Source organism: Miniopterus schreibersii (genome assembly GCF_964146895.1).
Source record: "Miniopterus schreibersii genome assembly, chromosome: 15".
NCBI lineage: Eukaryota > Metazoa > Chordata > Mammalia > Chiroptera > Miniopteridae > Miniopterus > Miniopterus schreibersii.
Genome location: NC_138115.1, coordinates 20706572 through 20731051, shown reverse-complemented (window position 1 = coordinate 20731051; position 24480 = coordinate 20706572). Strand labels below are relative to the sequence as shown.

At 38.5% G+C, this 24480-nt stretch overlaps 1 protein-coding gene across 25 annotated transcripts in view; it reads right to left on the bottom strand.

The window, feature by feature from the left end:
* SETD5 (SET domain containing 5) overlaps positions 1–15317 on the bottom strand; it is a 77228-nt gene extending 61911 nt beyond the window's left edge. For 7 of the 25 annotated variants that reach the window (XM_081159397.1, XM_081159421.1, XM_081159408.1 and 4 more), the window contains exon 1: positions 14960–15299. The gene's annotated coding sequence lies outside the window, so the exon portion shown is untranslated. Of the gene's footprint in view, positions 1–14959 lie in introns of all 25 variants that reach the window. The other 18 variants (XM_081159416.1, XM_081159399.1, XM_081159407.1 and 15 more) reach the window with 7 other exon arrangements.
* Between the last annotated feature and the right edge of the window lie 9163 nt (positions 15318–24480).

The following is a 24480-nucleotide window of genomic DNA, read 5'->3' as shown; positions in this document are numbered from 1 at the left end:
AAGGCAACCTATGGAATGGGAGAAAATATTTGCAAACCACATATCCAATAAGGGGTTAACATCAAAAAGTATACAAGAAACTAATACAACTCAATAGCAAAAAACAAAAGAACAAAACAAAAAAATTTTTTATGGGTAAATGACCCAAATAAATATTTTCCCAAAGAAGACATAAAAAAGACCAATAGGTCCTTGAAAAGGTACTCAACATCACTAATCATCAGGGAAATGCAAGTCAAAACCATAATGAATCCTGGTTGGGTAGCTCAGTTGGTTAGATCATCGTCCTGATACACCAAGGTTGCAGGTTCAGTTCCCAGTGAGGACACATATAAGAATTAACCAATGAATGCATAAACAAATTGAACAACAGACTGATGTTTCTCCTTAAAAAAATTAAAACAGACAAACAAACAAATGAGATATCACCTCACACCTAGTAGGATGGCTATTACCAAAAAGACAACAGATAAAATGCTAGCGAGTGTGTGGATAAAGGGAACCCTTGTAGGTGGGAATGTAAACTGGTACAGTCACTATGAAAAACAGTATGGAGGTTCTTAAAGAAATTAAAAACAGAACTACCATATGATCCAGCAATTTCAGTTTGGGAAATATATCCAAAGGGGAAAAGAAATCACCATCTTGAAGAGATACCTATACTCCCATTTGTTCACTGCAGCAATATTCACAATAGCTGAGGTATGGAAACAACTTAAGTGTCTGTCAAAGAATGAATGGATTAAGAAAATGTGATATCTAGCTATCTAGTAATTTACCTACAACAAAATATTATTCAGCCATAAAAAGGAAATTCTGCCACCTGTGACAATATGGATGAACCTCGAGGGCATTGTGCTAAGTAGAGTAAACCAGAGAAAGATAAATACTGCATGGTATCATTTATATGTGTAATTAAAAAAAAAAAATCAAATTTATAGAAACAGTAGAATGGTGGTTGCCAGGGGCTGGGGTGTAGGAGAAATAAGGAAACATTGGTAAACAGGTACAAACTTTCAGTTATAAAGACTAATAAGGTATGGAATCTAACGTATAACACAGTGACTCTCATTGATAATACTGTATTTATTTGTATAACTGAAATTTGCCAAGAGATTAGAACTTAAGGATTCTTACCTCTCCACCCAAGAAAGGGTAAATATGTAACGGATTAATGTGTTAATTAACTAAATTGTTGGGATCCTTTCACAATGTATATCAAATCATCATGTTGTACACTGTAAATATATTACAATTTTATTTTTCAATTCTACCTCAATAAAGCTAAAACAAACGACAACACCTGAACTAAAGAGCAATCTAATGTTAAAATGTTTCCTTAACGCTCCCATACCTATTATGTGTTTGAATGTGATTATATTTATATAGTAAGCGCTGGCACATTGTAAAGTTAGAAGCCTCAAACAAATTTTAGTTAGACCCTGATTATTCCTTTGCTAGCAGTTGGTTCTTTTCATATAACTAATGGAGTCGTGAAAGTAAGGTGGTATATTTACAGCATGTAATAAGCATTACTTACCCTAAGTAAGGTGCATATACAGTTTAAAGAATTGACCAAATATTCATAACAATAACAACTTTCAAATAAAAGCTAACATTTACTGGATGCTTATTTTGTACCAACCAATGTGTCTTCAATCACTTTACATGCAATGCCCACATCATCTTTAAGAGGAAGGTATTATTCCTATTTAGCCAAAGAATTCAACTCACAAGTTAAGAAACTTGTCCAAGGCCAGAGTACGAAAACCGCAAACTAAAATCTGAACCAAGTTCTATACAATTTCAGAACCCTTACACTTTGAAACACTATTGCTTCACCATTTGAATAGCCTGATTTAATATTTTTTAGCCTATAATACAAATACATCATATTAGAATGTGACATATATTGAACTATGATACTGCAACTTCTTTCAGCTATTAGAATAAAATAGATTTAATATTTAACAGGTTTAAGATTTAATTTAAAACTTATAAAATTAAGCACTTTGAATTTTAAATGACTAAGTTAAAAAGTACATGACATCCTTTCTTTTTTTCTTTTTTTTAAATTAAATTAAATTTTTTTTTAATCTTTATTGATTTCAGAGAGAGGAAAGGAGACAGACAGAAACATCAATGATGAGAGAGTCATTGGGGATCAAGCCCGCAACCCGGGCATGTGCCCTGACCGGGTATTGAACCCCGATCGCCTGGATCCTAGGTTGACGCTCAACCGCTGAGCCACGCCCGGCTGGGCAGATGACATCCTTTCTAAGATGGTATATAAATTTCAGATTAAGGGTGAACCATTCAAGAAATGTTAACTGATGAGCTTTCTATTGCAAGTAGAACCAGTGTCCCAAGTGTTCGTCGGATTTAGTATCTGAAATCATCGCAAATGGAAAGTAATCTAGTGTTCCAAGAGAGATAATTTTTATTTGAGAAAGGAAGTTTCTTATCTTAACTAGTTATATTAAGGCAAAAACTGTGGTCACCAGAAAAACAGAAAAGTCCATGTTCCTCTTCCATGGCCTAAAAATACTTATTAGTTATTGAAAAATCTAAAAGCGGATACTTTCAGTAAATAAACTAACTTAAATGCTTCTTTTATTACAATAAAAGTACCATGATAAAAAACCACACACTTTAAATAATCATGAATTATCTGTCATAACTTATATATAGGGACAGAAAAGGAACAGGGTATAAAAACTAGAAGCCAGATTTCTCTGACTATATACAGATGTAAATTTCACTTAGTAACCATGTTTTATGTAATTATAAAACAAAAAGCAGTCCCTAAAAAATCTGAAAGTGAAATAAAAAAAATTAACCTCACTGTGTATCAAGTTGGTGGCATAACCACATAGAGAACTATTCCAAGTGATTTTAAAACATTGTAATTTGACCGTGTATTTTTAGAGGGACATATCCTAAGGACAAAAATAAACAACTCTATTTTCCAGTAATCATATTGTTCTGAGATTCTAAAACTGCCGTATATGTACTGTGGGACAAATCTAAGAGTAATTACATTGGTGTTACCGAAAATTGGAATTTTGGGTGTGGGGAAAGATTAGGTTTGCTTAAACATCATGTAGTGCTGAATTCAAAATAAAATTTATCAAACACCAACAACTGACATTTAAAAAAAGAAACAAAGAGGGCAGAAATCACTTTTCAGTTCTGTCCACTGAAAAGGTCTAGAAATAAGGACCAAACCAAGAGCAATGACTGTGGTACCATTTCCCATTAAAAGAAACCAGAGTTTTGCAAATATGACTAGTTGCAGGTTTGGGGCAGGGAATGTAAAAAATGATCCTGGAACATCCTGTTACACGAGAAGGCAAAGAAACAATAAAAAAAAAAAGGCCAGGAAGCAATTGAGAATGAGGAAAAAGGACTTAGGAGCCAAGAGCCAATTGTAGGACAATCTGAATGTCAGAAACAATAACTGCAAGGGACTGAAACACATAAATATATTTAAAACCACAAGTACACAATAATGCCCTGGCTAGTGTGGTTCAGTTGGCTGGAGCATCATCCCATACACCAAAATGCTGTGGGTTCGATTCCTGGTCAGGGAACATGTGGGAGGCAACCGATCAATGTTTCTCTCTCACATAAATGTCTCTCACTCTCCCCTTCTCCCTTCCTCTCTTTAAAATCAATAGAAACATATCCTGGTGTGAGGATTAAAAAAAAAAAGTACACAATAGTAACACTTCATTGATCACCTTTGGAGGTTGCTAGGTTACCAGCCTATTATTTAGAAAACTAGTAAAAGGACAAAATAGGCACCAATCTTGCCTTTATATTCAAACTGCATCTTAGGGTAAGCAAATAATTACAGAAAATATCACTTCACAACCATAAAGGAAATAAAGGATCTAGGCCTGCTCTCAAAGTGTGGTTTGAGAACTCCTGAAGTTCCCGAGACTCTTTCAGGAAGTATGTGAGGTCTTTCCCTTTTCAACTACTTATCTGTGTGAAGACAGATTTTCTTCATACTCTTTAATCAAAACAAACACAAATTAAGTGCAGAAGCAGCTGTGAGAAAGCAGTTGTCTTCTATTGAGCCAGACACCAAAGAGATTTGCAAAAACGGAAAGCAATGCCACTTTAAAAAAATCATTTTTCATAAAAATCATGTTACTTAGGTCAGCAGGATTTGTTACTGTTATTTTTAAATTGATAAATAATTTAAAAATTTGTTTTAATTTCTAATCTGGTAAATCTTGATATAACCCACACAAACAAAAGGTCTTTGGGGCCTTTCATTTTTAGAGTGTACAGTTTAAGAATAGCTGACCTGGGCAATAAATATCAACAGCTGCTTAACATCACCAAGACAGGTAGATGTTAAGTAATTCTCAATGGAAGTACACAGTACTCTTATAAAAGTATACCTGCAACTGATCTAATCATTGTTTACATAAAATATGGGTGTGTGGAGGGTATGTTAAGTGACACCATGCAGATGCAACCTCCAATATCCAAAGAATGAGAACTTTACAGGATGATAAATTCCTTTAATAAGTATATTATATGCAAATGAAAGGGAGAACCTATAAATGAGTCAAATTTATCAACCAAGTGCAATATATGGACTTTATCTTGATCAAATGGAATGGTTTAAATAAAATCAAAAGGGAGTCCCTTTTTCTATTCCATTTTGTTGTATTTGACTTTTTCATAATAAAAAAATTAATCAAATATATACTTATCCCCTCCCTCACCAACTACAAGGAAAAGAAAAAGGCATTCTAAAAACTGCTCATGTAAAAAATGGGGTTCACTGAAGAGAGGCCAAAGATAAATCCTAGCAGAGAGGAGAATCAGAACTGTATGAAAGACACATAAATGGGTTACTATGTAGTGACAAAAAGTCCCATGATCCTCTATAATTAGGTAGAGCATATAACTTATGGTCCAAATTGGGACATTTTTGACAAAGAAGTGCTATTACTAATTATGCAGTAGGCATAAACCAGGACTGTTCCAGGGAAACCAAGACATATGGTCACTCAATTTTAAAGATTCAATTTGAAATCATTTTCACAAAAGATATTTAACTCAATCCTTTGGGTAACTATTTTCCACAGAAACACATTCCTAATACTAAGTTTTCAGAAAAACTAAGATATTTTACACAAAAAACTTTTCAACTCTCTTGCCTGGCACATAGTTGTTTCATAAAGAGAGATATGTCCACTATTCTTATTGCTCAGTGTACTCTGAAAAACTCCAGCAATTCCTTTTCATGATAAACTACAAGAACCTTACTTCTCTAAAAATACATGTCTGCCCATGGGTCTTCACACATGGCCCAGTCAGATTCCTACTCAATTTATGAACAGATACTTTATTCCAAGCAACACTTCCAATCTTAATAGCCCAGGGGTTAAATAAGGAAGAGATGTAAAAACATCTGGGTCAGGTCAACCAGCCTAGGCTCCAAAGCAAGAAGAGCCTTGGAGCTGGTATTATTACTTATTTGGTCTAAGTGGTAGAGCCAGAGTAACTTCAGAGCTTCATATATGATGTCAGCATAATTTCCATTTTTTGGATTTTTAGTAAATACCTGATTTAAAAAATCTGATTACTGTTTATATAATGTGCCATCAATAAGGTAAATACCTGTTCAATCTGTGAATACTTTATGCCACTTCATAAGTTTAAAAATTTTTGTCCTGGCCCACATGGTCAGTGGTTACAGAGTCAGCTGGCACACCAAAGGGTCTTGGGTTGCATTCCCAGTCAAGGGCATGTAACTCAGTTGCGGGTGGGTTCAATCCCTAGGCCAGGTGGGGCCGAGTATAGGAGACAGCTGATCAGTGTTTCTCTCCCCCCTCCCTACTCTCTAAATATCAATGGAAAAAATATATTCAGGCAAGGATTAACAAAAAAACAACAAAAAGTTAAACTTTTAAAATAAAAGTAGTCTAATTATGTAACAATTTGGTACAATTTTAGCCTCATTCTAAAATGTGCATTGGCACCATGTCAATCTATCCTTATTTTGTTCTATTACTAATCTATGACAAAGTTCTAATTGCCATAAATAAAACTAAATTTGTCTAGCAACAACAAAAACAACTAAAAGGGGACTTCAAAAATTTGGACTACAGCCTTGGCCAGGTGGCTCAGTTGGAGTGTTGCCCTGTACCCCAAAAGGTTGGGGATTCGATTCCGATCAGGACACATTCCTAGGTTTCGGGGTCCATTCCCAGTCAGGGCGAGTATGGGAAGCTTCTCTCCTGACATCAAAGTCCCCCCATCTCCTGCTCTGAACATATTCTCAGGTGAGGATTAAAAAAATTTTTTGGACTAGCTTCTATATTTCCCTCAGATTTGTTATTTATTATTTATTTACTTACTTATTTAAAGTCATTCCACCTAAAATTTTTCAGGCTGTGGGAAAAGACAGCCTGAAAGACATTTAATTTGCACGGTTACAGTAGTCTGCACCATAGAAACTGAGAAAATAAAAATTTATGCATTCATGCAATAATCCAATGCTACGTTGAACATGCGATCAATCATACTGCCACAATAATTCTTTGTTCTATTTAGGAGTTTAAACTCTTTCGTCTTTAGAACTAAATAAAGTTTTTAAAAAATGTGCCCTATGTTTCTATCCCAAATGTTATCATAATAAACATTTTTTAAACAACCATATCTAACTGTGGCTTTACCCTTTCTGTCTGGTTTCTTATAAAACAAGTTAACTCTCAACAGACTACGTTAATAAAGGAGAAGGTAACATAAATGCAGAGGCAGGCAGTCTAACTGCCAACAGGTCCTTCCAGGTTCTTCCTCATAAATAAAACCGTCCTTGGATACCAAGAATGCCCAGACAGTTGATTATTAACTTCAGATCATCCTCCTTCACAGAGCTGTGAAACTAAAAACTGTATGTGTTGTGGCATGCAGAGGTTGGTGGGAGGAAACAGAATTTTTTCAACACAGGCCAAAGATCATATAACAGGACAGAGATACAAAACCATGGAGACGGGGGGTGGGTGGTGGGTGAGGAGGGGGAATGGTGGGGAGACAACATCATATAAAATAACAATGGGCGCAAATCTAAAACAATGAGATACATCTGTACATATATTAAAATTAACATGTCAACATTATTAAATACGCTAACATGATACTGAAACAGCCTAATCAGATCACAATTTCTAAGAATTATAAAATAATCTTCTGTGTTCAGCAATGCACACATTATATTAGAATCCTGGATTTTTTAAGTCTTCACATTTCAGGAGTGGGGAGGAGAAAATCTCAGCAACAGAAGACAATAAAAATGATAAAAATAAAATTTGGCTTTTTTTGGGGGGTGGGATGGTGGTGTGGGAAAAAGGAGCTCTGAAGAACATTAATTATGCAGTTTGAAGAAACAACTCTGACCAATGAAAAATTTATATTCTAATGATTTCAGCTCCAAGATACAGGTAAGCACAAGGTTTGACTTTTTAAATCGTATTTTGGTTATAAATCTGAGTTACACAAATCAGTAATTCTCAATACAAATTGTAAGTATTACCTATAGAAGAGTCTCTCCCTTTCTTCAAGCTAATAATACAGCAGCATCTGGCACTAATAATGATTGTGTGAACAGCCAATGAAAATTAAGTATACTTAAAAACATTTTTTCTGTAAAGCTGAGAATCTGAAATGGTTTATCAAGAAAGAAAGCAGAAGATACTTAAGTTATAAAATCTCTTTCACTACTGACTTTTAAGAATAGGACAAATGAGCTTTGTATTTCAGTACATATAAACAAACTTATAACCATAGTAAAAATCATATTAGCCCATCCAATTTTTCCCTTTCGTCCTAGTTTCTTTTTTGATGGGGACAGGGGTTGTGGGGTAATAACAGCAGAAAATAAGGTGGAGCAGCTGCAATGGCAAGATGTGGTCCAGTGCTACATTTTACCTCCATTCTAGCCTACTGCTGGCTGGGTATTACTGAAAATTAGATTAGTTGTTTGGGGAGCCAAAACAGTTATCAATACCTTTGGGATCAAAATGTGCTCCCCCTCCCCACCTTACTTTTGCCAGGAACTTTTTAGGGCCTCTGGCAAGATTCAGGTAATAGGAGCAGAAGTTACAATGAAGAAATTTCTAATTATCTGGGAAGTGGGGTATATGTATGTGCTCAGAGACAATGTTTTCCTTAGAGCTAGCAATGTGGGTCTTAGAACATGTAGAGAAATCTGGAATGGAGGCAGGGATTGAACTAGATGGCTTCTATTTTAGTCCCACAAATCTATGGAAAAAATGCATGTGAATGGATTATAAAGAAACCACTACCCTAAATTTCTATAGTAATAGAAAATATAGCCTACTACCTTTCATGTTAACATTATATAACTGATAAAAGTTCTAAATGACAATAATTAAGTCATTCAAATTTCCCTTTTCAGACAAAATATATCATTGCTGCCAAGACCAATACACACAGAAACTTAATGTTAAGTAGGTAACACATGTATCTTTTTTTTACAGAGGGAAATGACACAAAATTTGGTCAGGCTTGCTTAATATTACAATGTGCACCAAAGGTAGCTTTTAGTTATTTTATTAAGTTAAAACAAACACTTCTTCTTTGCTAACAGTCACAGGCTCTGGATGCATAAATTAAAATTAGCATTCCAGTTTCCTTAGTCTTCTGCAGTCTGGATAAAAGGAAAAACTTTAAGGCTAGTTTAATAACACTGCAATACAGGTGGCATCTCAATTTAAGCAACGGATTTACTCTTGGAAAACTGAGTTCTGACCAATTATTTCTAAAAGTCAAAATCTCTTAAAATATATTAAACATTTAAAAAAACACACAGCATACACTCCTTTATTAAGGAGGAATCCTTTTGCGATCCAAATAATTGCTATCTAACTTGTCTATGAATGCAATTCTTTAATATCTTGGTTTTAAAAAACCCACAGCTAGCACACATGCATTGTCTGATATTTATTTTAAAAATAACTAAAAATACTGTTCGGTACACTCTTTTAACATATTAATGAAAACTTCCATAGGGGTCCAAACTTTGAAATATTTCATTGTAATTTTGCTTTAAGCACCAGATAAACCACAGATCTCTTCCAACTCTAAGATTCATATTAATTCTAATAACATGAATGCAATTGCCCCACTTTTAGTTAGTTGGGAGTTGAGCACAAATGTATCAAACAAGGTTGTGCCAACACTAGAGTGTGGGAGGGAGAAATCTCCCGGGAATATCAGGTTCTCCAGGAAGTAGGGTGAGAATGAAACAGTAAGTAGCTTTCCTCCAGTTAGCATTTTACATGATGGTGAGCCAAAAATCTAAATGCTGGAGGGTGCTCTCTATATCACTGTCAGGCAACTTATTTCACAAAGGGAAACAAATTATTTTACCCTAGGTTGGTCTAATCCCAACCCAAATAAAGACAATGTGTATGTTGAAATATAAGTTTTACTCCGATAGAATATTCTTTTCCATTTCTTAATGAGAATTCTGCTCTAGATGCTCTAGAACTGGTCTACTCAGGAGGTGACTTGTATTTAGGAGGGTGGAGTACATGGAATTTATTTTCTTCTCACCTGCACAAAGCTTTAATTTTTATTTTCCCTTGGAGGAGAGGATGGGTCCCCACCAGATATTCAGGGATATACTAAATTTCAAGTTAACAGTATATAGTTGGCACAAATTCAGTGCTTCAGTAGGAATTACAAATAATTTCTTTAATTGTATGCTAAAGTGAATAATCTCCCAGGGAAAAGAACCTCCCCCTCCTGTCTTTCCTACCTCCTCCCCCTCCCCCACCAACATTGCCTCCCTGCTGTGCAAAGAGCCCTTTGTCCTGCCCCACACTTATCTAGCTGTTTGGCCATATTGACAGACCAACTAAAGGCATAATAAGGGAGTCAGTATGACATAAGCAGCTGGCAATTTGAAAAAAAAATCTTCCTTTCTACTCAGACCAAATCCTGCAGCAGAGGTCTCAGGCTCCTCCCATGCTTCCATCTTTTTTCAAACAGAGTAGCAAGGAATTCGGCATTTTTCCCTCAATTAGGTAGCACAACAAAAATTTGTTCCCCAGACAGAAACAAATTCTGTATAAATTCCTATATCCTCTGCTTTTCTGTGATTCATAACACAGGTCAAGAAGTATTCCCAGCTCTGGGTGTGTATACATAACTAACATGGCCAAGGAAATGGTTCTTATTACTTGACTTCAGTTTGCCATCAAAACTCTGAGAATTCTTATGGTATGAAGATGGAAGAGCACAGAAGAGAAAGCAGTCAGACCAAACCAACAGTCGAATGCATGAGGCAAAACTGGCCAATAATCTTAGTGTTTTAAAAATACTAAGTCATATTCCAATAAGCAGAAAATTCCGATCCCCTGTCTTTATATCAAAGATAGTTAATGTGACCCTTACATTTCTCCCTGAGGTATTCAGCAAACAAAATCAATATGATGGAAAAACTGAGCGAGGCAGGATGGGATTACAAATTCCTAGCTCAGTGAGGGTTCATACAAAGTAGACTGAGATTTAGCTTCATTGTTCCTTTATTAGATTTCAAATTTGCTTCATAAAGTGTTAAGAGAGTTTGAATATATTTTGTTAGAATAAGAGAATTCTCTAAAGTGATGTTTTCTAACAGCCTCCCCCTCTCCCAAGTTACTGGGTATCTTTTACTCAATTCTGACGAATATACAATAGGATATTTTTCATAAGAATCCGATTTAACAAAATATGTATTGATAAATGAAAGAAATGATATTTTCTCACCTTTCTTGAACTTCCCTGAATCTTTACAAGGGAAATCAATCACTGCATCAAGTGAAAGGTTAAAAATGCCATTTCACCACATATGTTTGAGTTTTTGGCTGTAAAAAAATGGTACCAATCACTGCTTTCATTGGTACATTACACTTATTTTTTAAGGAGTGTCTCTGAAAGGATGTTTTAGGTCAAATTGCAAATAACCACCAGTTCTATTAAAATATACAACACCTCACACATTTTGCAGAGTAAATTCTGTTTGTCTTAAAATATTCCTATCAAGAAGTTTTAGTTTCCAATACCTGAAAATTTTTTATAAACAAAATTCACTGCTAGGCCTTTTAGTTTCAAATTAAACTGACAAATCACTAGAGTGGAGCCAGAAGTTATAAGAAAATTGTATTTCTATTCATGATCCAATTTCTCACTGAAAAGATGTACCCAATAATCACTGCCTGTCCTTAACTATGGCCTAACGTTTCATAAGTAATTTCAATATGAAAAGGACAAAGTAAAAGTGGTTTTCTGCATATCTGCATTTTACCCTATGTTATTTTCCTGTCTAAAGGCAAAATTAAATAGCCACTCTTCCTCAGAAAGGCCAGAACAACTTCAGACAGTATGTAAGTTCCTGGACACCAAACAGTATCAGAAGATATACAATTTTTCAAGCATACTGGTTAAATAAATCCTATGAAAAAGGCCTCCTAAGATCTTTCAGAAAATGATCGCATCAAGATCACAAAGGGTTCCAAACAACAGGAAATACAAGTGAAAAAGCGATTTTATAAGGTAACTTTAACATACAACTAAAAAAAAATATCTAAAATGTTAAATAGCTACTATGAGTGAAACCATATTTATCTGATATGGCATCTTTTATATATGATAGTAAAAAGGATTAGAACCACCTAAAAATATCCATGAAAGGTTCTGTTTCATTAGTCAGTGTGTATCACTGAGAGACAATGCAAGCCGCATTTGTGAATGACACAACTCATTTCCATTCTATTTGGTTCCCTGCCACAAATGCCAGTCATGCTATACATTCTAGATGACTGGGATTTAAGTATATTTACACAAAGCTAAACATATCAAAATCCTGAAGGGAAAAAATACAGCATGCAATAGTCTTGCAGGGTGGGGGGTGGGGTGGGGAAGAGACAACCCATCTGTTAAGTACTGTAAAAAATTGGTGGTATATTTGCATGGTGGCTCTCCTTCAAGTGCTTCCATACTCAACAAACTGTTCTATTTAATCAGAGATCTTCCTAATGTGGAGGAACTGTGGCGGAGGGGAGACCACATAAGGGACTAAGAGGCCATCTTCTCAAGTATCCTATACACTACTTATTTGATTTCTAATATTCCTTCTGGTCTGTCCTATGTTTCAGATGGATCACAGCCAAACATACAACCTTGTGGTCTTAGAAGACTACATCCAACACACAGATAATGAATCCATTTTAAAGGTCAAATTCCAAAGAAATAATTTAATCTGGAGAAGTCTATTACTGATACAGAAATTAAGAAAATACTTCTGAGATTTTTATTTACAAATCATTCTGAAAAGGGCACTTCTTTTTAGAGTTTAAGATTCCAAATTTAGTAAAATGTTTAGCAAACATCTATTCAATAAGGTAAATATGGCCTAACAACTGAAAGGAAGGAGATAACACAAAAAACTATTAAAACTGAATTAATGATTAGAGTTGGAGGAAAACATGTCAGTTACAGAAAAAAAGAACTGATATTTTCCCCATTCTGGTTCTAAGGAAAATCCTTACATTTTTATTACTTTGGTTTCAAATGGATTGAAAAAAATTAAATAATGGAACTTTCACTCCTATTCAAGCACAAATCTACAAATAAAAACCAAAAATCTGCCCAAAAACAAACAAAAAAGAAAAAGTCTCTAACTATGATCCAGTTTCCAGAGGCTGACATCCATAAATGGGTAGAAGGTTATGCACTCTCATCTCCCCACCAATAAAATGCAAACCAGCCCAGCAATGAAAATTCCCAGGAAAGCAAGGTTTCTTCTTAGTCCTAAAGCAGCTATTGCCTAAGTGTAGCTCCCTGCAGCCAACAGCATTAATGGACGCTGCACTGCTGTCCTTCCCTGGAGACAGCAGCCAGCACTACTCAAGCTTCTCACGTAGCAACCAGAGCTCCAGAGCCAGCAGCTGCTGCTGCCTTGTATACTCACCCCTGTGATCCAACCCAAAGGAACCACCTTCTCCTTACCCCACCCCCACTCCTTACATACCTTTTTTTTTTTTTTTGGACCAATGCTCCATGCCAGAAGGGCTGGAATTATGTTTTTAGAAAGAAACAATCCTAAGGTCACCCTTTTAGTTTTACACTAAGGGCCTTTTATTAGAAAAACCAATATTTACCAAATTCCAGATATCCATTTTAATTAAGCCAGCAATTTGGGAGTGAAGATTAAGCTTTAGTCTTTAAAAGGTCAGTTTTCCAAACACTCTCTTTACAGTCAAATTTAAATTTGCAGCTAGAGACAGAGCCTTGTGTCATGCCCTACCAAAGGACATAATTCATTTTTGAATCTTAATGACAGTCTGAGTAAACCTTAAAGACTCTAATCCCAAACTGACCAGAATTTTTGGCTATAAAAGAAAACGAATGATCCTCCTGAGAAAACTGGAAGAAATCCAATAATAAAAATTTCCTGTGTTCTCCAAGAGGCCCAGAAACCTCTATGTGAATATTTTCTGCTTTAGTCCTAGCTCAGATTCCACACATCTAAAATTACAACTTATAACTTTTTTTCTGAGTGACCTAAAAGCATCAGTGATATAAAATTAACCACCAAGAAATTTTCCCAAATAGGGGGTACACAAACATTCTCCTGAAAAGCCCATGATGCTCAACTCAGCTGGATCTTACCCAATCAAAAGATAGCTATGTAACATCTGCCGCCCCCCCCCAATTTAAGTATGACCTTTGTAAAAAATAATTCATTTAAAAGTAACTCCTTTAGTCAAATGAAGAAAGAAATTAGCAGAGAACCTGGGGATTCTTTTTGTGCTATGAGCACGGGGAAAATGGGAGAAATGAACTAAAGTATAGACAAAGCTCAATGGAACCCAGAGATCTGGGCACGAAACGAGTTACTGGTGAACACATTGCACAAGTAACATGAGAAAGCAGAAAATGCAGGTCATACATGCACCCCTGACCCAGACCAGCAGAGCTGGCTGCAGCATCCGTATCCAAGGGAAAGATCAGTTATTCCTAAGAAGTGAGACAAGCAGAAGAGCTCTATAGAATAAATTAGCATAGAGGGGGCTTTCCCAACAGTTCAACTTTCCCTCTCACGCGATTCACCTACTTAAAAACCAGGGCTTTTTCTCACCGTCATTCGCTTCGCATCCCTTAGCTTCCACGCAGGGGGAATGGGAATTCATAAAGGGTAAATTTTTCTGCCTTTAAAGATATTCTCAAATGATCGCTCTCCACGCCCAAGGCTGGGAGAACGACACAATCTGGCACAACTCCAAGCTCGAGCCCTACAAATTCAATAGGACTATTTCAGAGATACTGGGGCAGACGCCACTGAGAACCCAAGAATGTGAAGTGGGGGTGGCGAAGGTAATGTCTTTAGTGTGGGAAAGGAAGCAATCATCTGAGATGGGGACCCGAGAAAGAGAGGGAAGGCGTCCAGAAACATTATGAAGAGGAGACAGAGGCCCCCATAACGACTGGAGTTGTCACCAGGCCGCGAGAACCGGGTTAGGGGTGGGGTGGGGGCTTGGGGAGGGGGGGAAAAGTATGCCTGTGTATTTAAGAGTACAGCGAAAGGCCTAGCCTCAAATCAAAGGTAAACGTGGACTAGGCAGTTCCCAGGAAAAGGGGTGAAGAGACGTTGGGGGAGGGGAAGCGTCCTGACCCAGGAAAGACATGAAAAGGGTAGCGGGGTCGACTAGATTACGAAGGGGGACTCTCTCCCTGGGAAAGAGGGATGCAACGGCGTATAAGGGAGTGACGAGGGGGGTGAGAAGGGGCAGCATCCTCCTAAGAGCCTGGGAGGGCCAGGCCCAAGTCCCGAAAGCGAGCGCGGGGAGACGGAGGAGGTGACCCTTCCCTCCCCCGGGGCCCGGTCGTGAGGGTAGGTCCCTCTTTTCTGTCGGACCCTTACCTTGTCCCAGGCGCTGCCGGGGCCTGGGCCCAGGCTGCGGCGCACGGCACTCCCGGGAGGCAGTAGGACTCGAGTTAGGCCCAACGCGGCGCCACGGCGTTTCCTGGCCGGGAATGGCCCTTGCCCGTGAGGTGGGGGTGGGGGCAGAAAGGCGGAGCGAGCAAAGGCGGGGTGGGGGAAGGGCCAGGGGAAGAGGGGGGGCGGCACTACAATGTTGGCGGACTGGCGGGACTGGGGCTGCGTGAGTCTCTGAGCGCAAGCGGGCGGCGGCCGCCCCTCCCCCGGCGGCGGCTGCGGCGGCGGCGGCGGCGGCAGCAGCTCACTCAGCCGCTGCCCGAGCGGAAACGCCACTGACCGCACGGGGATTACCAGCGCCGGCGCCAGGGGCACCTGGGACACGCCCCCTCCCGCCGCGCCATTGGCCTCTCCGCCCATCGCCCTACACCCATTGGCTAACTTGTCGCCAATCAGCGGAAGCCGCCGGGGCTGCCTAGAGAAGAGGCTGTGCTCTGGGGCTCCGGCTCCTCAGAGAGCCTCGGCTAGGTAGGGGAGCGGAATTCTGGTGGGAGGGTGGTCCGGTGGATACGGCGGGGGAAATGGGCGGCTGAGGTGGTCTGACCGGTACTTGGGGGTTGCCTTCTCCCGCGGGAACTCGGCAGTATGTTTGTTACGCTGGAAGGAAAAGGGATCAGAGGCAGGCGGGAATGCGGCCCGCCCGGCGGCAACCGGAGGGGGAGGGAGAAGGAATGGAAAAGGCTGGAATCCGGACGGAGCCATTGCTACTGCAAAGGGAGGAGAGCTTTCGGCTCAGCTCTTGTCACTGATTGGCCGCTTCTTCTCCCGCCGTGTGTGAAAACACAAATGGCGTGTTCTGGTTGGAGTAAAGGGCCTGTCAGTTACAGGCTCGGGAGTGCGCAGCCGCTTAGGGACTCTCGCATTGCTCTCTGGGTTGGGTGGGTAGGTAGGTGGGGAAGAGTTGGACCTACGGGCGCGGTCGGCCTCCCGCGGGGTGTATGCGGGGGGCAGGGACGAGGGTCAGCGAAAGTGGCTCCTGCGCGGGTTCCGCCACCCTCCCGTTCGGGGGAGTCGGTTTACCCGCCGCCTGCCCGGTCCCGACATCTGATTGGTTGCTGAGTCCCGGGGAATGGCCCCTTGCTATTGGCTCAGGTCCCAAATGAGCGAAACCACTGCGCGGGTCGGCGGGGGTGGCGGGGAGGCTGCCGTTGGTATGTTCCTCGTCGAGGCCCAGCGCCGCAGTGTCTGGCCCCGCGCCGCTGCGCAACGTGGCAGGAAGCGAGCGCTGGAGTTAGGGGGGGGGCGGGGGGTTTGCCTGGCTGAGGCCTCTGGGTGGTGGCGACCGCGGCTCCGCCCCGGGCTCCCGCCGCCTGAAAATTTATTCGAGCCCCATCTGCTCCAGGAGCCGTGCGGGTGGGGAAAGGAGCGGAGGTCGGTCCTGCTGGCTTGCGGGTGGGAGGCGCATACTTTAGGAAAATCGGCTCGAGCTGTTACCCTGAAGGAGCTGCAGTGGAGGAGGCGGAGAGAAGGCCGCACCCTTCGAGGCTGGGGGAGGGGAGTGCCGCAATACCTTTATGGGAGTTCTCTGTTGTCTCCTGTTTAAGGACCGCCCTGGGCCTAGAAGAATCCCTCCCTCCCCGGCGATCTCGTCATCGCCTCCATGTCGAGTCGCTCCTTCTAGATTATGGGCGAGATTCTTTTGCCCAGGCTTAACCTGGTGCCTGGGTGTTCTCCCGAAGGGGTTTGAGCAGGTGTAAGATTTTGAGGGTGAGCCCAATTTCTGTCTTCCCAAAGACTCGAGTTAGTGTAACAGTAATGGTAGGAGTGGAGGAGGGAAATGGAGTCCAGGCATTCACCTGGGACTGATTTTACAGCAAGACTGCGTGTTACTACTACTTAAAATCCTTCTAGCTTTTTCCTGGGGATAAAGTGAGACTAAATGCAGACTGAGTTTTATGCTCACCTCATTTAAGACCCTTACTAAACCCCCAAAGTATAGCACCCGTGGTTAAGTCTTAATCTTAAAATTTTAGGCTCCTTTCCTTGCATCCCCGGGATCAGGCACCTTACCAACTCTCACTCTTTCTTTGAGCCCACTTTCTGTTTGTTTTACTTGCTCATCCAGTCTGCAGACAAGCCATTGGCTTTCTCCTCTCCTGTTTTTGGTAGCCTGGTGAGTCATGAAACCAGACAGATTGGTTCCACCACCAATTAAGGCCACCCAACCTGAACAGAGGCCTTACTCTTACCCAGTATTGTCTTTTCCTCTGCTGGGATTCTACCCCTGACCCTCTTCACAATACAGGTGACCTTGACTACTGCTTTACAGAGAATTGGACATGAGGTTCAGCAACATCTCCCTTTTACCTCCTTTGAATAACCTCTCAGTCCATCCCATGATTTCTGTTCTCATCAGTTATTAACTGAGTTCAGTTGCCATAATGCTAATAGCCTTCAAACCAGTGTCTCTGCCTTCTGTTTCCTCTTTTGATCCATCTTACATGTTGCCAGGACAATTGTTCTAACATACAGCTAGAGCATGCAGATGACTGATTTAACTCTTTCACTGTCTCCTAACTACTTACATGATGAATTCTATCATCACTAATGTGATAAACAAGGTCCCTCAATGGGCTAACCTCATCTGTTCTTAACAGCTTTTTCATTTGCTGCAATTTTTCACATATACACACCAACACTACCTCTGCTCAACTCACACTGAATTTGTTTACTGTTTACCCAAGTCACAGTTACATAGTCATACCATTTTGTAGGGTCCTTCCTGCTGGAATGCTACCCTTGATACTCTTTACCCTTCAAGACTTAAAACTCAAATATCATCTCTCCTACGATCTTGCCGTCTGTGATCTGTTCTAATAGCTAGACTCCCCTAAAAAGTTAGCGATGCTTTCTCCTGATCCCATAACAAGCATGTTGAATCATAGCACTTCTCAGGTTGTTGTCATTGCTTGTTTAAATTCTCTTAAACTACTCTGAGCAGTCTCTTGTTGAGTCTTGTACCACTAAGCTCCTAGTATATTCCTTCATATGTAGCCAATCCTAAATAAAGTGGAGTGACATGTAGATGTCAGTAAAGTTTGATAGATTATCGACCCCTTAAACAGTTCTTTGTATGTTTGCTAGTGCTCTAGGTTAGCACTATCCAATAGAACCTTCTGCAATAATGGATATGTTCTTCATCTGTGCTGACCAATATGGTGACCACTAACCATATATTAATATTGAGCACTGGAAATGTGGCTAATATGACTAAGGAACTGAATTTTTAATTTTATGTAATTTAAATTGTTGCTATAGGCAGTGTAGCTATAGCCACAAACTTGTGGATTGCAGGATACTTAATATGGAAGTTGATAATTTTCTCTTCATACTGAGCAGTAAGGAAATAAAAGTTGGACCTCTCTGACTCATTTTGGACCCCCCCCCCCCGCTTGCTTTATTTTACCTATTTCTATACTTAAGCTGAACCTAGCTGTGAGCTAAATCCAACAAGCCCATATTAAAGATAAATCTTCTTTGGACAGTGTGTTGAAAGCAAGTATTGACTAGTTTATTTCAAAAGAGAATGCATAATGAATTTTAGGAAAGCGGGATTTCATGAGATCATAATGGTGATAGGACTATCTCTGATGTTAATGAAAAACAGCCCTAAATTTCAGGCCCCCAAGTTTTCATTTTTGGAAAAACATCAGAGGAGGCCCTAAGTATCATATCCTGAGTTACAGGAAACCATCACAAAGTTAAGTTTTATATTGATGAAGTATAAACTAATAGACATTTTAACACTTAAATACTTTTTATGTGCTAATATAGCATCTTACAGATTTCAATTATATTTTTAAAAGTTGTTTAAAAATTTTCCATAGAATATAAGGCCCTTCCTTAGGTTAGGGGTCTTCAAACCTTCAGTGCACACAATTGATTTGTTTTATAGTGCAGATTCTCAGTCCCAAATGAATTCAAACTTCAACAGAGGGGAGGTGGGCACTAAAATTACATTTTTTTCAAGTTCCTTATCTGCTTCTGATGTTGGCAGCCCTGAAACCACACTGCAAAAGCAGCCTGGGACTATGGTATGCCTATTTATCTGACACAAATGATTACAACTTGAGAAACACTTCTGGGCCAGTGTGTCCCCTCTACTTTGTCCCTAACTTATTCCTCAACTGAGCTGGGGTTTTTTGTTTTGTTTTTCTTCTTCCAAAAAACTGAACTTGAAAACATTTGGAAAGGGAAAGAGTAGTGATAGTTAATAGTTTGGAAACTTGCAGGTTAGATTTTTTTTTAAACAGGATGTTAAAATATTCCAAAGTACTGTTTTTTGAACATGAAAGTTAACTTTTTTTGGTTTGTTTTCTGCTAAATGTATTCCTCAAGGATACAGATTTTTTTTTTGATTCCCCAGTGCCTGAACACGAAGTTGGTACTCAATAAATGCTGGTTTTATTAATTTGTGAAAATTTTTTTCAAATAATAGTTTAAGACCACAAAACACAGAAACAAGACTCCTTTTATGGAGAAACTTTAGGGTCATACTTAATCCAAGTCTCCTCATATCCTATTCATAAAGGAAACTGATGCCTCATGGTCTGAATACATCTGTCCACTGTTCAGCCCCTCCGGGGATTTCCTGTGTGACCCACTGCACTTATCCTTTTCCTGTGCTTTACTTCCGTGGGCTTTATAACTTTTTAATAAACCAGCAACCTATCTCCTTTTGAAGTAGATTCATATTATTTCTTCTAGGACAAAAACTAATTGTAGCACTTGTACTTGCATGAGAGAGTTGAAGGTTTTATAAGGGCTTTTAATTTTTTTAGATTTGCAAAATTTGAAGTACATAATGTTGCTTTCATATATGTTGCTTTTATGCGTGGAGGAGGTTTGGTACAATTATGGTTTGCAACTGTTGATCCAGAATATGATAGGGATCAGCATCACAAGATTAAGACTGGTTTGACTGTTTTATGCCACTCTTATTTGTAGAGCGCCTTGTTAGGTCACTTCTAGAAGTCTGATACTTTACTTTGCATGCTGGAAATTCTTGCTTTTATTACTTTACCTAGTGGCGTTCTATTTTATATTGGAGGACATACTTCTACATAGCTTTTTCTTACTTATTTATGACTCCTCTTGGTGGGAGTGGGTGAGAAACTGGATTGTTTCAGAACTGTGTTACTAGCATACAATCAAATATTTAGGTTTATCTAGGCCAGGGTTAAACCTGTTGAATTATTCCTGGTATCTATACCTTCATGGTGACTAGAGAGACTATTTCTGCCTCTCTGATTATATCTCAAAAGACATGGTTACATGTAGTAATACAACTTTCCAGTTTTTCTCCTAGAATTTAGTCATCACAGATCTTTAGTTTGTCCTGGTACTTAGTCACCCTTTGTTTTCTAATCTTTTTTTCCTTTTTTTAAATATATCTTTATTGATTTCAGAGAGAGGAAAGGAGAGGGAGAGAGAGAGATAGAAACATCAATGATGAGAGAGTCATTGATTGGCTGCAGCCCGAAACCCGGGCATGTGCCCTGACCGGGAATCGAACCCTGATTGCCTGGATCCTAGGTCGATGCTTAACCACTGAGCCACGCCCGGCCGGGCTCTAATTGTTTTTTAGCATGTTTAAGATTGGCTTTTCCTGCTGACATTTTCAGATCATGTATATAGAATTGGTTATTTTACCAGCTAACTAACCCCACCTCTATCTAGCATATGAATTCCTGTTGATTCAGTCAACACTCCTTACAGCCTTTCCTCTTTTTACTGACCTTTGGTTAAAATCTCACCCCACACTTTTTATTATAACATAATGGCAACATATGCTAGTGCACACTATAGGCAAAAACTAATTGGAAGCATAGTTAAGTTGAAGAAATTAATATTTATTGAGTGCCAATTGTGTACCAGATAGTGGGCCTCTGTTCTTGTAGTGTGGTGCTGATGCATATAAACCCGAGTTACAGAATAGGAAACTAAAAGTTGAACAACTTTCCTGTAGATATAGACACACCAACAAATAAATTAAGGACCAGGGATTCAAACTCTGGTCTGAACTGCATAAGTCTGTATTCCTTACCAGCTTATGGTACTACCTTTCTGACAGTCTTAAGAAATTGAATCTGGTTGCAGGATACAGGATGGATTTTAAGAGTGGAGAAATTTGAAGGCAGAGAGGCCGATGAGTTTCTTTCGCAGTAGTACAGACAAAGTGATGAGGTCTGGTATAGTGATGGCAATCAAAATGGAAAAGTTGTTCAAGGACTCAATAATTGACCAAATGTCGGTCACTGAAAGGGAGGACAGTCAACAAATCACGTTAGGAAGCCTTCCTTGATGTCGTCAACTCTGCTATTTTGGGTCCCTACTTGAATATTGTCATAGCAGCTCTCACAATTGTAATTAAATTAGTGGTTGGGTGATTGGGGGGGGAGGGAGGGTTGTTTTTACATTTTTAGGCTGCTCCTTAAGGGCAGGACCATACTTGTTTTATGGCTGTTTCGTTGCCTAAGAGGTCTTCCAAGGTGAAACAATATTCATAATACTAAGCTATTACCTTCTTGGAATTGTGTAAAGGCTACCAGATGGGTGATGAGATAGATTATCACTGATGTTAATTGAACGGAGCTGAATATTCTTGAATTTTCTATGGCGGTAGGTTTAAAGTATGACTGTTTGTTTTTAGGAATTAACTTTTTAGATTATACCTTCTGTAATCCCAGCAACCCTCAATATTATGTAATTGTTAATATAAAATCGTGTCATTTTCTTTGTGCCTAAATATAACCATTAAGTTCATCCTGTTGTCTTGTTATGCAGTGCTTTAAATACTTGCTCAAAACTTCTAAAGTTTTAAATATAACTACGACTTATTTTACAATTTAATAACACAAAATAAATCAATTTGTATTATTTAAGAATGGATCATTGGCTTAAAAATTATAGGATTACTAGCTTCTGTCTAAAAATGCTAAAAGGATGAATTTAAGATGATGCAGAGCTCTCTTACAAGAATCAACTTCAAAGAAACTATAAGAAAAAGCTACTGAAATAAGTTACTGTATGACATTGGCTGGAGAAACAAACACAATAGCTGAGAAACAAAAAGCCATATACATTTGACACTACTGACTGCTGGATGAAAAGTAAAAAATCATGGTAGTGCTACTTTTTAACAATACAGTATATTGTATATTAAAGATTTGTGTGCAAACATAAAATCTGTGTTAATATCTTTGTAGAAGTGTACTTAAGCCTTAAAAATGGCTGAATCTACAAACATGGCTAGGCTTGTTATTGTACTGATACAAGGTGGGGCAAAAGTAGGTTTACCGTTCATATGGAAAATAATACAATAATAAATAATAATACAAGAATAAATCTGTGTACTACGTGCACTCATAACTGTAAACCTACTTTAGCCCCACCCTGTATTTGTCCAGCATCAGCTAGTCAGAGACTCTTAAGTGAAAGCTTGGCAACATACAAAACATGTCCTGAAATAGTCAAAATGTTGAATAACTTTAAAATCTCATGGTTATCCAGATATTTTCACTAGTAGTAAAAAGGTGAAGGTGGGTAAAACTGTCAGTATTTTGCATTAATCAAGGCAGTGATACCAGACTGTAGTGGTTATTCTTCCCTGCCATGCATTTGCAGTATACACCCAGGGGATAAGAAGCTAGCAGTATCACTTCATTTCCTTGTGAAAACAGTAAATTTTATTATATCTGGATCCTGAGTATATAGTTTTAATACGAGTGATGAAATGGAAAATTTGCATATAGTATTTCTGCTTGCTAAAGTACAGTGGTTTAAAGGAAAAGCACTTATGCAATTGAGTTGCAAGTTGAATTAGGTACTATTTTCTTGGTACACCATTTTTACTTGGAGAGAATGACTATCCAATTTTGGTTGTTAGAGTTAGCTATTTGGCAGACATATTTTGGAATTTAAAGGAAGTGATCCTTTCAAGGAAAACAGTTGACTGCGGTTGTCAATGATAAAATTCAACTTTGAGGTGAAAATTAGAATTTTGGGAAAATGTGTATATACTGTCAGGGAGCTTGACATCTTTCCTGTACTTAGTTTTTTGTGTTTTTTAAATTTTTCATGAGATACTATGATTTTAAGATATACAATGAACTGGGTCAACATTTGGGAGACTTGTATTACTAAGTGAACCAATATTTTCCAAATTACCAATACATGAAATAACCAAAAGAATAAAAGAAAATGCAAAATAATTACTTCTATGAAAATGTTAATGTAATAATGCATTTGTTACTAACTTAAATTTTTTGTTTCAATTTCTAGTATGGTAAAATAATAGTAATCAAAGCAATTTGGGGCCCTTAGTTTTTAAAAAGGGGTTCTAAGACCAAAAAGTGTGAAAAACAGCTGCTCTCCCACAATGTAAACACTCAGATGCCTATTGAATAACTAGATGGAGTTTTAAAAAATGACTCCCATATTAAGGTTGGATGACTGGGAGAATTGGGTATGCTAGAACATAGAGCAGGTTTTAGTGGAGAAAGGTATGTTCTTGTTGAGTTTGAGGTGGGACACACAAGGATAACTATAGTGGGCAGTTGGAAATTTAGAATTTAATCTTGAGAAAAACTAAAATACTATTTTCCTTTCCAGTGAAAATTGCTTTTATCATTGTATATATTGAATATCTACAACTTCACAACTCATTAGCAAACTTTAGCTTTGGTGGAAAGGTTATAAGGGTGACAGAGTAGGCCTCTTTAAACAGTGACACTTTTTCCCCCACATTGTGCACATTTTAAAAATTTGGTATAGGTTTCTCTTTTTTAAAAATGTTCCAGAGTATAATAATTAAATGTGATTTTTTTTTTTTTTTTCCCTCATAGAATTTTCAAACTTTTACCATATCCCCACTAAAATTCCCACATAACCTCACCTGAAATTTTTGGAAAAGGCTATGCTGAGAATTAAGGATGTTTTACTTTTTCTATGCCTATCCCACTGCTTTGTTTTACTTTAGGTACTCTACAAGCCTTTTAAAATACCTCCTTTTTTTCAGTCTTCAACTTATCTTTTTGTTCTTGCAGTGGAGACCTGAGCTATATCTGACACTGAATATGCCCAGAATATACAGCTCTGGCAGTTTCCAGAAAGTCTTACTACCATTTTTAAAGAAGTGTCTAATGTTTCCTTTTCTTGCCACTAGTATTGCCAGTCTTTGGGAGATAACCATCTTCCTTTAATTTATAAAAATCTGTCTCAATGTTTATATTGGTATTTTTCCTTCTAAAATATATTGACTCTCCGAGTAACAAAATGTCTAGATTATAACTCATTTTGTGTTCAGATTAAGATTACTTTCCCATTTTTTCACATTTCCATGGTGTGAGACACAATTCAAAGGTTCAAAACCAAGGTCACAGAACGAGTTAGGTGGCAGTGTAATAACTCAATCCCAGCTCTTCTGAATCCTGATAGCCCATTTC